Source organism: Silene latifolia, chromosome 2 (genome assembly GCF_048544455.1).
Source record: "Silene latifolia isolate original U9 population chromosome 2, ASM4854445v1, whole genome shotgun sequence".
Classification (NCBI taxonomy): domain Eukaryota; kingdom Viridiplantae; phylum Streptophyta; class Magnoliopsida; order Caryophyllales; family Caryophyllaceae; genus Silene; species Silene latifolia.
This window is the reverse complement of record NC_133527.1, coordinates 82,483,361-82,497,985: the sequence shown is the minus strand read 5'-3', so window position 1 is coordinate 82,497,985 and position 14,625 is coordinate 82,483,361. Positions and strand designations below refer to the sequence as shown.

The 14,625-nt window shown below is 40.6% G+C and overlaps 1 non-coding gene across 1 annotated transcript; it reads right to left on the bottom strand.

The window, feature by feature from the left end:
- Positions 1 to 14,184: 14,184 nt before the first annotated feature.
- On the bottom strand, positions 14,185 to 14,291 carry LOC141644590 (small nucleolar RNA R71). The gene has a single exon (XR_012544203.1). It is a non-coding gene; the product is annotated as a small nucleolar RNA R71 (small nucleolar RNA).
- Between the last annotated feature and the right edge of the window lie 334 nt (positions 14,292 to 14,625).

Genomic DNA, 14,625 nt, shown 5'->3' with positions numbered 1-14,625 from the left:
AATATATTGTCCTTCCCTTTATGCTTTTTACCTTATCTAAACCTTAAACATGTAAGGCTAGGCAAGTAGAGTCATAATGATGTTATTTTAGCTTATTAAAATAAATCACCCACCATCCTCTAGACCCTCTTAATTTCGGTCCATTATGTATAAAATGGACTACCATTTTATTTTTGTCAATTTGTCATTTGTCACACAATATGTCACATGTAGTATGATACATGTTACTAATTAATTAAATGCATATTTATCACATAAATATCATTTTATAAATTAATTAAGTTACATTCAACAAATTGACTAGTGATACTTGATCACATAAATAAAATGGGTCATATAGTTATAATTCACAACTTCTTGTAATTATAATTAACCATTCATTCTTATCTTTATTGTTTCTCAAACAATAAATAATTTTAGCAACAAAGCATTTTATTACTAAAATAAATCTTATTTAATCCCATTACAATAAGATATCAATATTCTCTTTCTCACAAATCGAATTGTTCAATTTTAAGGAATTAATTAATCTGTATCGGTATACAACTAATTAACCTTTTCAATTAAGGGAATCGTCCTTTAGGTGTGACCTCAAGGGATCAACTGATCACCACCGTCGCACGACAGTAATGTCAAACTCTAGCCAGCCAATCATTACCGATATGTGTGGACCAGTTGACTATATATGTAATGTATCATCCCTTCCGTATTCTTGAAATGAGATTTAATAATGATATTTAAATCATGTGATCGCACTATTGTTGAGGACACATTTCCTAACAATCTCCCACTTGTCCTCGACAAGTGTGCGTCACCAATTCTCTTGTCCTATTACTATCTCCCACTCAATGCAAGGTGTCTTTCGGGTCGTACTTGCAAGTGATCATATCGAGAGTGGTTTCCTCGATCTGGAGAATAACTGATTGACCGGAATTTATCCACCATGGATACCTTCCGAGCGTGGCCACGCATTTCCAGTTCATTACTCCTCGAGTGGCCCTGAGATATTGTTTTAACCCTGACAAGGGGGTGGACAATTCCAATCGCACTTATTCCCTTCGACTAGCCACAGCCATCATAACCCAAAATATGCCCATTTGACCCCATTTACGAAGGCCGTAGTAACACAAATCAAAGTTAATCAAATCGTGCCATCTTAGGCGAATAGTCTTTAGTCAAAGAATCGACTCATTAGAATACTATAGTAGCTCTCGCCATGACCAGGCTTTATAAATTTGCCAGAACTCTATAAGCGGTCACTGCCCGACAAAGTGTTCCTAACAGTCTGCCTATGTGATCGACTAGTCATCTCATATGACTGTATGACACTTGAACTTGCCATCAATCGCATCACACTCTAGTCACTTCGAGACGTCACCTCATATAAGTGACTATGGGCGAATACAATGCTAATCCGTGTTCACTTTAACGGGGTTCAATTGTCTCTACAACCCGTTTGGATGTAACAAAGTATAATAAAAGAGTTTTAAAGTAAAACTCGAACGACAAATGCGATTATCACATATGAATAGTCAATGCCTGATTACTATTTCATGTTCTATAATCTAATTTGATCTTGTACGTAGTTGTTCATTTCTAACTGCCACGTGATGACTCATCCCAGCTATCCCATACGCGTCATATCATACCTGCTCAATAACTGCTCACCACCCCCGAATGGATCACCACAGTTTTTAAAACATTTAAACGGGGTCAGTACTAGTCACACAACTCAATATATCAACAATAAGATAAACATACAGTTTAACCGTCACACACACACAATCACACCAATCCCAACAATCTCAATCACCGACTGTCCACTGGACCAGCCCTGCCAGTGGGGGACCGCAGGCGTACCCACCAAATCCCCGCTCCTCATAATGAGCGATAACCCTGTCCATTAATGTGCACATCCCTTCTGTGGCGGGATCGACAGAAGGAGAAACTAGGGCGTGAAGTCACTCCTGCAAGTGACCTCACTCAGCCGAGGACACGCCTCGAGAACCATAGACAACGATCACAACCATAATCACAATCACAACCGTCACAATACAATTACTATATCAAACAATCAATCTCAACACATCAACAATCATCCCATTATGGGACTAATACTGAGTAGGAAATCCTACCTGGAAAGCACAACTATCAGACGGTCTCTACAGCTGTATCAAAAAGCTTCTTCTACGAAACCTCCTCCTATCGTACAACATACAAATGCTACCAAATCACAAACTACTCAAAAACCCCCAAATCCCTAGATTTGGGTTTAACCAACTTAAAGGAAAGACAACAAAAAGGGTACATAGATCTTACCCTTGACGCGAGGATCTCAACGGTATAACAAACGATGAAAACCGACCTTCCAAACTCCGGGATTTGCTAACAATGCGATTAAAGTGAAGAACGTACTTTGCTTTCTCTCTTGACAGTAAATTAGGTTTTGAAAAGTGTTTAAGAACAATGACGGAAAAGCTTAAATACTTTAATCGCATAATTAACAAAACCCGAGAAATAACTCCCCGTAAACCGGCTACTCGATCGAGTAGCTAAGGTACTCGATCGAGTGCCCCCTTACTCGATCGAGTATCCTAGTTACTCGATCGAGTACCCAACTGGTCAGAAACTATTTTAAAACGCAACTCACCCTTACTCGACAGAGTAAGGTCTACTCGATAGAGTACCCCGAGACTCCTAAATACGGAGTATTACAATATTAATCCTTGTTGCGAGTTTGGCCTGTTTTCATCTGTTTGGAGTCAGAGGGAATGAGAAGGAACGAGGAAAAGAAAGAAAAAGAAACGTGTGAAATGAAAAAAAAAATAGCTGCTTTGAATAAAAATTAGACCGTGTAAAAAAAGGGAAGTTTGTGACGGTTTCACTCCTCCGTTTTATTCATATCTTTTTGAGGAGATAGTGTATTGGGTAGTGAGTTGTGTGCCAATGAAGGGCACTTGTGCTTTATTTTCTAGACAGCTGAGATTCTGATGGTTTTATATGGTCCTGTTTAGGTGCTAGCTTAACGCTTTACCTCCACATTTCCATAATTTGTCTTGCCCATTCTCACCTGTAACGACCTCTCTTTCCCATATCATTTGTAAGCCCTCGGCTGTGACGGACATTTTTGGTTTGAATGTATGTATAGTACTTGAATCGTCTATCATTTTTGTTGCATGCATGTTATGTAGGTCGCAGTTTAGGTGAGTGACTATCTTCTCTTTCTCTCTTACTCATATATTTTCATCCTTTGCTTCACGAGAGAAGAGTGACCCCGTGAGAGTCTGATTTTGTTGGTCTTGCAAGGTCGATAGGTCAGCTTTATTTATGGACATCCTACAACTCGTTTGCATATTGACTGTTGTATTTGTAACTGTTAATTTTTGCTCGCATTAAATTGGTTCAAGTAGACAAGTTATAGCTAGCTCTGAGTTTTCTTTTCCGTTCCATTAGTTTACTCGGGGACGAGTAAAGGTTCGGTTTGGGGAGATTTGATACGTGCAATTTATATAGACTTTTTAGCCTTTTATTGCACGCATTTCTATGCCTTTTTGTATCGTTATGTATTGCAAAATGCCTCGAATTGGCTACTTTCGTTCGTTTTGCTATTATTGCAGATATGGACTCGAAAGTAGCTGAATCGACCATTATTCGTCCTATTTAGCATGCATTGTAAGTAGACGGAGTCATTCGAGCAAGAGTCGTACCTCGAGATGCGTGAGGAAGGTCTATGAAGCTGCCAAGGACGTATTTGAGCTGATGCATGGGATATCCACTCGATCGAGTGGAATTATGATTCGATCGAGTCGTTTGTCTAGAACATATGGTCGATCGAGCAGTTCTTAGAGCTCGATCAAAATGTGCTTATTAGGAGTTACTCGATCGAGGAGATGAAATGATCGATCTAGTACAATGGCTGGAGAAGACCTCGATCGAGTGATCTGAAAGTACTCGATCGAGGGGTTTGCTATGATACACGGGGTGACTTAATCCGTGATAGGTTTTATTTTGTTAATTTACACTCCCCTATATAAGGGAGTCGTAATTAGGTTAATAAAGATACTTTACAACTCTTTATCACTCTTTATTTCTCTTAATCTCTGAACTACTTTACTGCTTAATCTCGTACTTCGCCTTGAGGATTGTTCTCTACGCCGGACTCTTTAAGATTGTAATAATTCTTCTCTTCTTAATCATAATACTTTGTTTGCATTAATTTCTTGTTCTTTCATTATTATTCTTATCCAATGTATACTAAATGCAAATAACCTTAGATAAATTTTTCATGCCAAAAATTACATTTGAACAATTTTTAACCAATATAATCACATTTTATTGATATTTAACTATTAAAAATCAATAATCATGCAAAATTAATCAAATTAATTTTATAATTTTTACTTACTATAATTAATCCATGCATGTGTGAATATATTAAAATTTCATGGCCATAATTAACAGACAAATGTATTTAGTCAACTATTAACCAATTTTATGCATCTTAAGACGGTCTTAAGACGGAAAAATCTATTAATTAGCAATAAAATTTCATAATTAACCAAATTTGACCAAAAAAATATTATGCAACCAAAAAACTTCGTGCTAAACCAATTTTATTAGACGTTTCCTAATTTCTCCTGAGAACTGACTAGCGGGAGAGAAGACGCAACAGCAGCTGCGCCTCTTCGAAGGATCGCAGCTCCTGTCGTGCCTCTTTCCCAGGCTCTTTTCCTTGTTTGACAACCGTGAGATCTTTCCTAATCTGTTTTAGTTAAAGTTTCCTATTCCTATAGGGATTTAATTCGGTAATTTCGACTAATTACCAAATTTATGTTTCCTAATCTTTTACAGGTTCACTTTTCGAGGCAAAATCAACATTTTCGCCAAATACGCACATTTACTTGTTCTTTTTTCTTTTTTTTTTCGGGTAATCATTTCACTCCCTCTTTTCAAAAATGTTAATGACACACTTAGACATTTCTTTAAAATTCTTTTTTTAGGGGGTAGCCCTCCCTAGCGTCCAGTCACGTCATTTTGTCCATTTTTGGACACTTTTTTTTCATTTTCTTTTCTTTTTTCGCGCTTATTTAGGCCATTTTAATTTTCTACGTGAATATTTTTTGCTATATTTTTTTGCTTGTGATTTCCTTCTTGAATATCGGAAACATGACGGCGCAAACCGTCACATGCCAAACCTATTTTTTCAAAGCTAACCTGCAGATACAAAAAATACCCAGCAGTAAAGGCACGCATGCCATCATATATACAACGAAAATGCAAAAATATAAATCAAGAGACGGGCTCATGCCCAAAGTGACATCTAAAATGTACAAATGTACAAACATAAGGTGAGAAAACTAGTCCTGACGACCCCTCAGCTCAGCCACTGTCGCCTCAAGAGCAGCAATCTCAGCATTTCAGGCCTCAAGCTCTATCAGCAAACGGGTCGTCTCCTCCTGGGATTGCGCCAGTTAACGCTCCCTCTGCAGAAGAAAAATGGAGTGGTACTTTACTTTACTTCATTTCACAAAATTGGAGATAAAAAATAAAGACGGTTACAAAAGTTTCATACCTGCCGCCCCGAGCCACCTATAAGGGCCTCAATAGCTGTAGCTCGCAGCCGGTTGGCCATCCTCCACAGCTCCACGTGCCTGGACGGCGCCACCTTTATTCAAATACATAGAAGGTTCAAGCAAATACATTCCTATGTAATAAAGCATAAAATACTAAAGACATCCAAAGCTGGTGGCTTACCCTCCTCACGACATGCTGCCACTCATCCAAGCCAACGTTAGTCACCGCCTCACCAAAATTACGGATCTCCGAGATCACCGTCATGCCTGCCGAGTCAGTGTACTCCAATGTCTCTGGAAAAGCTGAGGGCTCGACGCCCACCACCACGATCTCCTGCAAAACTCAAATGGTTCATTTTTTGCTAATCATTCATCATTTATCAGAATTATGAAAGACACGTAAACGGTAAATATGCTTACCACGATCGGCCAGTACGCTAGCCTCTGGCGAACAAACTCAGTGTACTCCTCACCAGGGAGAAGGAGGGTGTCACCACTTGTGCCAGCCTGGTCAGCTGTCCTCTCAGCCTTTAAAGGCTCCCTAAACAGTGCTCGTGGAGGGTCGATGGGAATCGTAAAAGTGTCACGAAAGCACTGCCGAGCCAAACGCTCGCCCAATTACCACACAGGCCCCATGGGCGTCGTCAGCAGCAACCTACTCGAACTCCGGGGACGGAAAACCTCAGTCACAAAAGCTGGAGCCCGAGAGAAGCTCACCTAAGGCCGGGACACCCACTACAGCAAGAAAAATAGGGGTTATTCGTATGATCATCTCTATGTAAAGAAAAGATAAAATGAAAATCAAAGCCAGTTACGCTGTCTAAACTGAGGGCATTCACGCCCCTCCGACAAACATCGAAAGAAGACTGTTGGCTCATCTGACGACATACTATCCAGTCCCTCGTGACAGGGTACACTCTCGGTACGTCCGCTGCCCTCGTGGGCTTGAAGCCAGGGAAGTAAGGGTACACCCACACCCCGAGGTAAAATAATGATGATTACAAATCATTCCCTAAAAAAATTATCTTTCATATTTTAAAAAAATGATCTTCCATATTTTGAAGAAAGGTTTATACCTCCAAGAGAAGTCCAGGACCAACAGTGGTAGGAGAAGTCCCCTTCTCCATCAGCTCCGGACGAACCATGGCCCTCATGTAGCGCGTGAGGACCGCAAATCTTGGAGTAACCCAGTCCCAGCGACCTAGGCTACTCAACTCAGAAAGAAACGGAAGAAGCTTCGTCGATAGACTCTCCCCCTTGTCTTCGGGGCAAATCGAAGACAAAAACCACCAAAACCACAAACGGGCCCGCTGCTAAGCAGTACAAGGCGGTGGAGGCACCATGCGTCCATCCATCGTTACTCTCGCCGGAACTCTGCCACCAAAGTAGTCCCTGGCATGGCTACTCGGCACCAAACCAGAAACCTAGGCCGCACCCGTAGCTAGGTTCCAGCCAATCAGACTCCTCGCCTCGGCCGAGTCTACTCTCATGGCCACCGACAACCACACCAACGGCTCCACTCCATACGACAGACCCGAGATCATGTCGTAGTCCTCCAAGGTGACCCCGATCTCTCCAAAAGGCATATGGAAAGTCGAGGTCTTGTCCTAAAACCGATCAAAAAACGTTCGAATAAGACTGTGGTTAGCCCAAATCTTCCTTTCCCTGATCTACCTCCAACGTCGTACCAAGGCACCAAAAGCTCCCCGCTCGATGATAGCCTTCTCCTCCTTTGACAGCTTCTCGAACGCATCCATCATCGTTGTGTAACCAGAGAAGGACCTCATGTTCCCAGCCTCCTACGTCGATTCAAAAGAAAGCTTTCTTTAGAATATAAATGACAAGAAATAAATAAATAAGGGAATGTGTAAGAAGTAAATAAATAAAGGAATGACAAGCTGAAGGCTTACCATGCTCTTCACCGTCCTATACGACAGGTGGCTCTCCGCCGCCCAAATGAGATGTCTACCATCCCATTTCTCGGCCCACTCAGGCGCTCCTGTGAGCTGACGGCCTTTTCCTCTATATCCTCCTCCATCTCCTGGGTCGCTCCCGTGGCGGTGGAAGGATCCACGTCAGTGTCCATGGGGTCTCTCCCCGACATAGAAGGGATATCCTCTGCAAAATCAAAGGAAACAAAGCGATGCTAAGCATTTTTAAGCATTTAGAAACGACCTTTCTAGCCATCTTTGGCCATAATTTTCCAAGCCCGACCACACATGTGGTAGTTTAAGTTAACATGAGTCTAAGTTCAAGCCTAGCTGCGGGTTTGAGTCAAAAATTCGGCAGCATTTCGCTACAATAGCAATTATGCCATACAAAAGTGTCCCAGAGGAGCTGTCACAAATTGAAAATTTGGCATGATATCATGTTTAGCCGTTACTCAATGGTTCCAAAACATCGTGTTTTATCAAAAATGGGCTGGTATAGGGACATTTTCGAAGGGTTTTACGGTTTAGCAAGAAACTGTCACATTTAGCACTCAAATCCTTTATACTTGACGAAAATTCGAAAGAGATACATGGTTGTGTTCCTAACATGATCAATTACTCATTTCCAATGTCAATTTCATGAGACAAATTCGTTTGGGATAAAAGCCCCAAATTTTCGAAATAAATGGGTGTATAAACCCTAGTTTTCAACCTAAAATCAAAGCTCAAATGCAAAATAAAGCAAGTAAAAGATACATACCTCGATTAGTCATCGCTTATGGCAAGTTTTGATCAAGTTTCGATGGAATTTGGTTGGGATTTGGTTAAGTTTTGAAATAGTTTTGTGGTTTGAAATAAAAAACAAACGAGGCTTAAGTCAGGTTTTACCCAGACAGGGGTGAGCTCCGGAGAAGACGCAACACTTGTTGTGCCTCTTCTAAGGGTCGTAGCTTTTGCTGCGCCTTTTCCTCATCAAGTTTCCTCGGAATTTTGTTAAAATTAGTTATAAGTTCGTTATTTGTGGGTCCGGGCTTCACGCGCCTCTTCGTCAACATATGGCTCCTTTTTAGGTGTTTTCTTCGTCTGAATCAGCATTTTCTCTTCAACAGACTACAGTCAACCACGACATTTTGTTCCCCGCAAGAATTCATGATCACTAAATACAGTTCATGGGGTTGTCCTCTTTATCGAGATTTCGCTTGCGACGACCCGAGCGGATTTTCTCCTCAGCGGTGCCAACGACGCGCCGTTGTCGATCAAATAACTTTATTCTCCACAGCAATTGCAAGGACGTGTCGTTGTCGATTCTACTATTTTTTCTTCAGCGGTGCCAAGGGCGTGCCGTTGTCGACTCAACATATGATTCTTCCTTACGTAGTCTCAGGTATGGTTTCTTCTTATGGCTGGCAAGCTTCCCTACGTAGTCTAACTGACTTTAAATGACCCTCCCCGATAGTCGACAGACTCTAAGATGTTCCCGATAACATGTCCTTGGTTCAGACCCCTAGAGCCGCCTCGCGTCGCCGTAGTCGTCAGGTTGTAATCTTCGATTGACCTCATGGCTATACTTTGACTTTTGCCTTGTCCAAGCCTCAGTCAAAGTGGGGGCTCTTTAGAGACCTCATTTCCACACCTCCCGCCAACCACCCAGTGATGATTGGGCCACATGTTTGATACGCGAAACGATTTATGATAGTCTGTAAGTTCCTCGACAAGTGATCGCTCAAACGCTCGAGTCAACCCTGGGTCGTCATCTACACACCGATACGGTCGTTTTCACAGTAATTAGAGTTCATTTGGAGTCCGGGTCAAAAACCGTTCATCTTCTAAAAACCGTTTAAATACCGAGTCGGAATATTCCGGAATGTTCTACAATTCTATGGATATTTATTCCTAATTAAAATTAATATTTGAAGTAAATATCTACCATATATATGTTTTATGGAATAAGGAAGTGTAAATCTACCGAAATTCCATAATAAAACGCGGAAATCTTTCTCGCTGAGGAGGAAACCTCTGGGGAAATATCGTAGCAGGTGCTGGGCCTCTTCCAAGGGCCGCAGTGGCTGCTGCGGCTCTTCTCCAGCCCTCTTTTCACATTTTTCAAAATATTTCCGTGATTTGTTTCCATATCTGTGTCATTTTTAAACTTTTCTATATGAGTAGTATAAATATAGGCCTTAAGCCTCCATATTTGGCACGCGAGTGTTCCGCCCCTTCTATGTCTCTCTCTCTCTTTGAATTCTAGACTACGCTATTGCTTTTGATGCGTACGTGCTTGATCAATCGATCACGTAAGCTCAGATCATTCTGATTCCTAGTCACGTTGCATAGACCGACCAATTTGACCAACTCCACCTTTAATCAACCTAATCAATATACTAAATCCTTTAACGAGGGCACTTTCCACGCATATTCGAGTCGAGCAATCACTAAACTATAACTTTAGTCAATCTCGTTTCGTCAAACATTTAAGTCTGAGGGTGTAAATCCCATTTATTTATTGTACTTTAATTTTGTATCAATTAATGTATATCTATATCAAAATCACGTTCGAAAACTGATTTAAAATCCATCTATTAAAACCATTTTTACAAACCAGCAGAGGTCAGGCGTCGAGAAGAAACGCAGTAGCAGCTGCGCCTCTTTGAAGGATCGCAGCCTTGCTGCGCCTCTTCCAGAGGTTGGTTGCTGCTCTTGCTGTTCTTCTTCTTCCTCGACTTCCTCGACTTCCTGCAAGTTTCTCTTTTTCTTATTTCTTTTGTTTTTCTTTGTTTTCTTCGTTGTTTCAGTATATAATTCATGTTTTAACAATTTCCTTTTAACTACAATGCTTAATTCGTCCTTAGTCCCGAGTAATTCAATAGTTGCGGGTTTTCGCCGTTTTAATTCAAATCGATTCTTATGGTTTCGACTTGTTCATCTCGAGGTTCTGGAATCCTAATTTGATACATAAGTTTTCTTTCAAGTCATATTTTTCCAGTTTCGTCTTGATCTAACCTCAAGTTTCCCCTTTTTATATTTCCGATACGAGTTAATCATAATCATGTAAACTGTTGTAACTTCTCATTTTTAATTCGTTTTACGGCTTGCCCAGATACATATAATCGGTTAAAGCACTTTAATTCGAGTCTAATATCAATAATCCATGTTAAATTTACCAGCGAATGATAACAGTGTTGCGGTTCTGACTTCACAGCTAGAACCCAACTCTTGAACAGACGCAGGAAGTGTTGCGCCTTTTCCAGAGGACGCAGCAGATGCTGCGCCTGTTTTGGGCTGGTTTCTGTCACTGAACTCTTTCTCTCCTTGACGTAGCTCCTAATTACGGTTTAAATTAACTATTATTTGTATTATCACCTCTAGTCTAGTGTATTTTTGTATTTTAATTCCAATTTCATATTTTTTTTTTAGTTTCTTCTTCGAAATCCCATCTTCGAGTGTGCTTTTGACGTAGATCAAATAAATATTGTAATCCTTGTAATATTCGTTTATCGTAATTATTATTGTGTATGATTTAGTTGTATGGCATTAACATGTATTGAATATAACTTCCAACTTCAACCCCAAATTGTTTGCTAAAACACGTGTTAACCAACATAGTCTAATTTCACATGCTAGGATTATTCTATGTTTGTTGCATTGCATGCATTACATCGACGACATATCAAATATGAATAATGTCCCTAATCATTAGTAGAGGCCGTTATCAAGGCGGGCGGGATTAGGTATTCGAATTAAAGAACTTCCTAATACATACCCTCACCCTTTACTCCAGTTATCTCTAGACATCCGCGTCCATTGGCATCTCGAGAGTCATTCTTGACATGGAATGCTAAGGGTAGTGAGTTGTTGGTGTTCATGTCATTACTTTGTGTCTTAACATAGCACGAGGTATTCGAACGGTTTCCAATTTTTCCACTATAAATTGGTGGCGACTCCACAAATGCAGGCTTATTCAACCTTTCACCGGTTTCAATGCCTCACCAATCGGTAACGGCCCATGGCGCGCTTTGGAAAACCAAGGTTCCATAGGAGAAGTGTCGCCGCCTCAAAACCAAACGAACGCGCGGGTGCGCCCGACACGGGTCGCCCATGCCCACTGACCCTTCTAATAGAAGATTAGAGCCATTGCAAGTCCTAGGAGGAACCCCACGTCCTGCCTTTGTTTGGTCGCTTAAACTGCAGGGAGAGACACTCGTCCTATGCTTGGGTGATGCGACCATAATTGGCGCATATTTAGCCCCCGAATTACCATTGTTTCTATGCTTTTTAGTGCCTATTTGGGTCATTTCTTATCTTTAGATCTTTGTTTTGCATATTCTTTGAGATTTTGATCCCTTGGTAGGAAAGGAGTAAGAATCTTGCATTTTCATGGCAAAACGAGGCTAAATGGATCGTATTCAATGACCAAGCATCAAGGAGAGACAAGACTAGAAGGCCTTTGTACATAGCTAAGTAGAAGATCAATGTTGAGAAAGGATCCTTGAGTCCCCAAGGAAATCCCCAAGGATTCTATGAAGAAAAGGGAAGAAAAGAAGAAGGAATGACGCTGTAGAAGAATCCGAACGGATCATCCATGATCCGTCCGTCCGCCCAGCTCAATCCGAGCGTCCTTACCCAGGATCCGCTCGGATCCCCCAGGCCCAATCCGAGCGTCTTCTGCCTTGATCCGCTCGGATCGTCCATGCCCCATCCGTCCGTCTCGACCTCCATCCGCTCGGATCACAAGACAAACATGGTTTCGTCCTTCAAGTTACAAAATGGAGACGCCCTTCTCTCATTGAATACCGGAGTCTCCTTGCTCAACTTAAAAAGTGTAATTACTAGTTTAACCCTTAGTTAACCCTAATGCATCCTCCCTAATTTTCACTATAAATACCCCATTAGTCTAATTAGAGGAGCATGTTCTTCTTATCAATAATTAGTGTAGCTAATATCAATCAAATCTCTCTTCAATATTGTAATCAAATATTAATCAAGTTTTAATCCAAGTTTTAGTTCCTTAATCTCTCTCTTGTTCTTACTTTATTTTGGGTAATTGAAGATTATTTGGGTTATTATTGGGAGATTGACAACCTCTCAATCTAGGATTCAAGTACTTCTATTATTCTTGCTTTATTATTGGAATCATTAGTAGGTATAATCTCTTAATCCCTTTTTAATTATTGCTAATTACTTTCATTTATTCATCATGTTTCATTATGTTAGTATGATTGACAACCTTTCTAGCATGATCAATATGATAATGAGTGAGTAGTTTCTTAGCTAGGGTTTAATGGGTGATTAGGGGAACCAACATGGGGAATGATTCATGCTTAAATCAATATGCTTTCATATCTTATTTGCTTGCTTGTTTTGATCTTAATACATGCACATGTTATGTTTGATGAAATGCTAAGCCTATGAATCCTTGCATTTATTATCATCTACTATCTCTTCAACTTGACTTGTAAGACATAACCCAACTCGAGTCTTGTTAGATCATGCATGTGTTAAGTAGGAAAGATTAAGTCGACTTGTAGGTGTTGTACAATCTATGTGATTCGCTCCGGACCCAAACTTTCCTAGGATTGTAAGATATAACCCAACTCAATCCATCACAACAATAATTGCTTGCTTATAATTTGAGAACATGTTTGTATGATCATATCCCATGAATCCCCTATGAACCCATGACACCCTAGTGCTTTTAATCAATTGTTTACACCCTTATTCCATTTACCTTGTTAGTTTATTTTCATTGCTATTTTAGTTTAGTAACCTTCTACATCAACCCAACTTGTGACACCCCTAGACACCACTAGTAGCAATAGAAATCTTCGTTTTCAATACCCGTCCCTTGGGATCCGACCTTTACTTGCCCCTTTACTAATTGTAGAGTTGTTTGTGAAGTATAAATTGTGTTTTGTATCGACCATTGACCAACGACCACATATGTTTAATTGTGAACACCAAATGGCCTCGATCAAAAATGGCGCCGTTTCGGGGGACGGTGTTTAATTGATTTTAGATTTCTTTTGTTATTTTTAGTTGTGTCTTTTTCGCCTTGGGGAAGTAAAACTCCTCAAGGAATGTTCTAATTGTTTTCTAGTTGTTTGATATTTTGCATGTCTAGAAGGTTACAAAGAGATTTGTTACCTTTTGACCGTGAAATCGAAAGAACCTTGACGAATAATAGGAGACTTGTTAGGAGGAATTTGGGAGGTATTGGTGAAGTTGTTCAACCCACTAGTGAGTTTGTCAATCCTTTCGCAATAGAAGGAGAAGAGAACCCATTAAACAATACCACACAAAATCCACCTACAATGCCTAAATTCTCGTCACACTCTATACCCACCGAGGAGGATCTACCAAACGGTACTCCTACCCCACAACATCTTACCGGAAACTTTATTGCCAAGTCCGCCTTCATCCAACTAGTTGAGAGGAGCCAATTCGGGGGGAATGCCTAGTGAGGACCCTCATTCTCATATGGAAACATTTTGTGATTATTGTGAAGCTATCTCTCAAACGGGCGTGACTCAAGACCAAATAAGATGGGTCTTATTTCCTTTTTCGTTAATCGGCCTGCAAAGCAATGGTTGAAGGGCCTTGATAAGACCACCCTTGGAATAGATTCTTGGAAGAAGTTAGCTCTCGCTTTCTACAAAAAATTCTACCCACCGGAGAAGACCAATATGCTAAGAGCTCAAATCACGAGTTTTAAGCAAAGGGATGAAGAGTCTTTGTATGAAGCTTGGGAGCGGTTCAAAGGTGTTTGTCGCTCATGTCCTCACCATGGACTTAGCGAATGGTTTTTAGTGCAACAATTTTGGAATGGTTTATATGAAGATTCAAGGAACATCCTCAATATGGGATCAAATGGAATGTTCACCGAAGTTGATGACAATCAAACATGGAACAAGATTGAGGAAATGGCGGTCCATAATTCGCAATATAGTAGGCCTCGCAAGGCTACTAGAGGAAAGTATGAAGTGGACACCGTTACTCAATTGGGTGCTCAACTTAGTGCTCACATTGACACAATCAACTTGAAATTTGAACAAGCTATGGCTAGACTTGAGGAAAGCTCAAAATCATCAAAGCATCATGTCAATGCCATGACGGCATCCTCATCA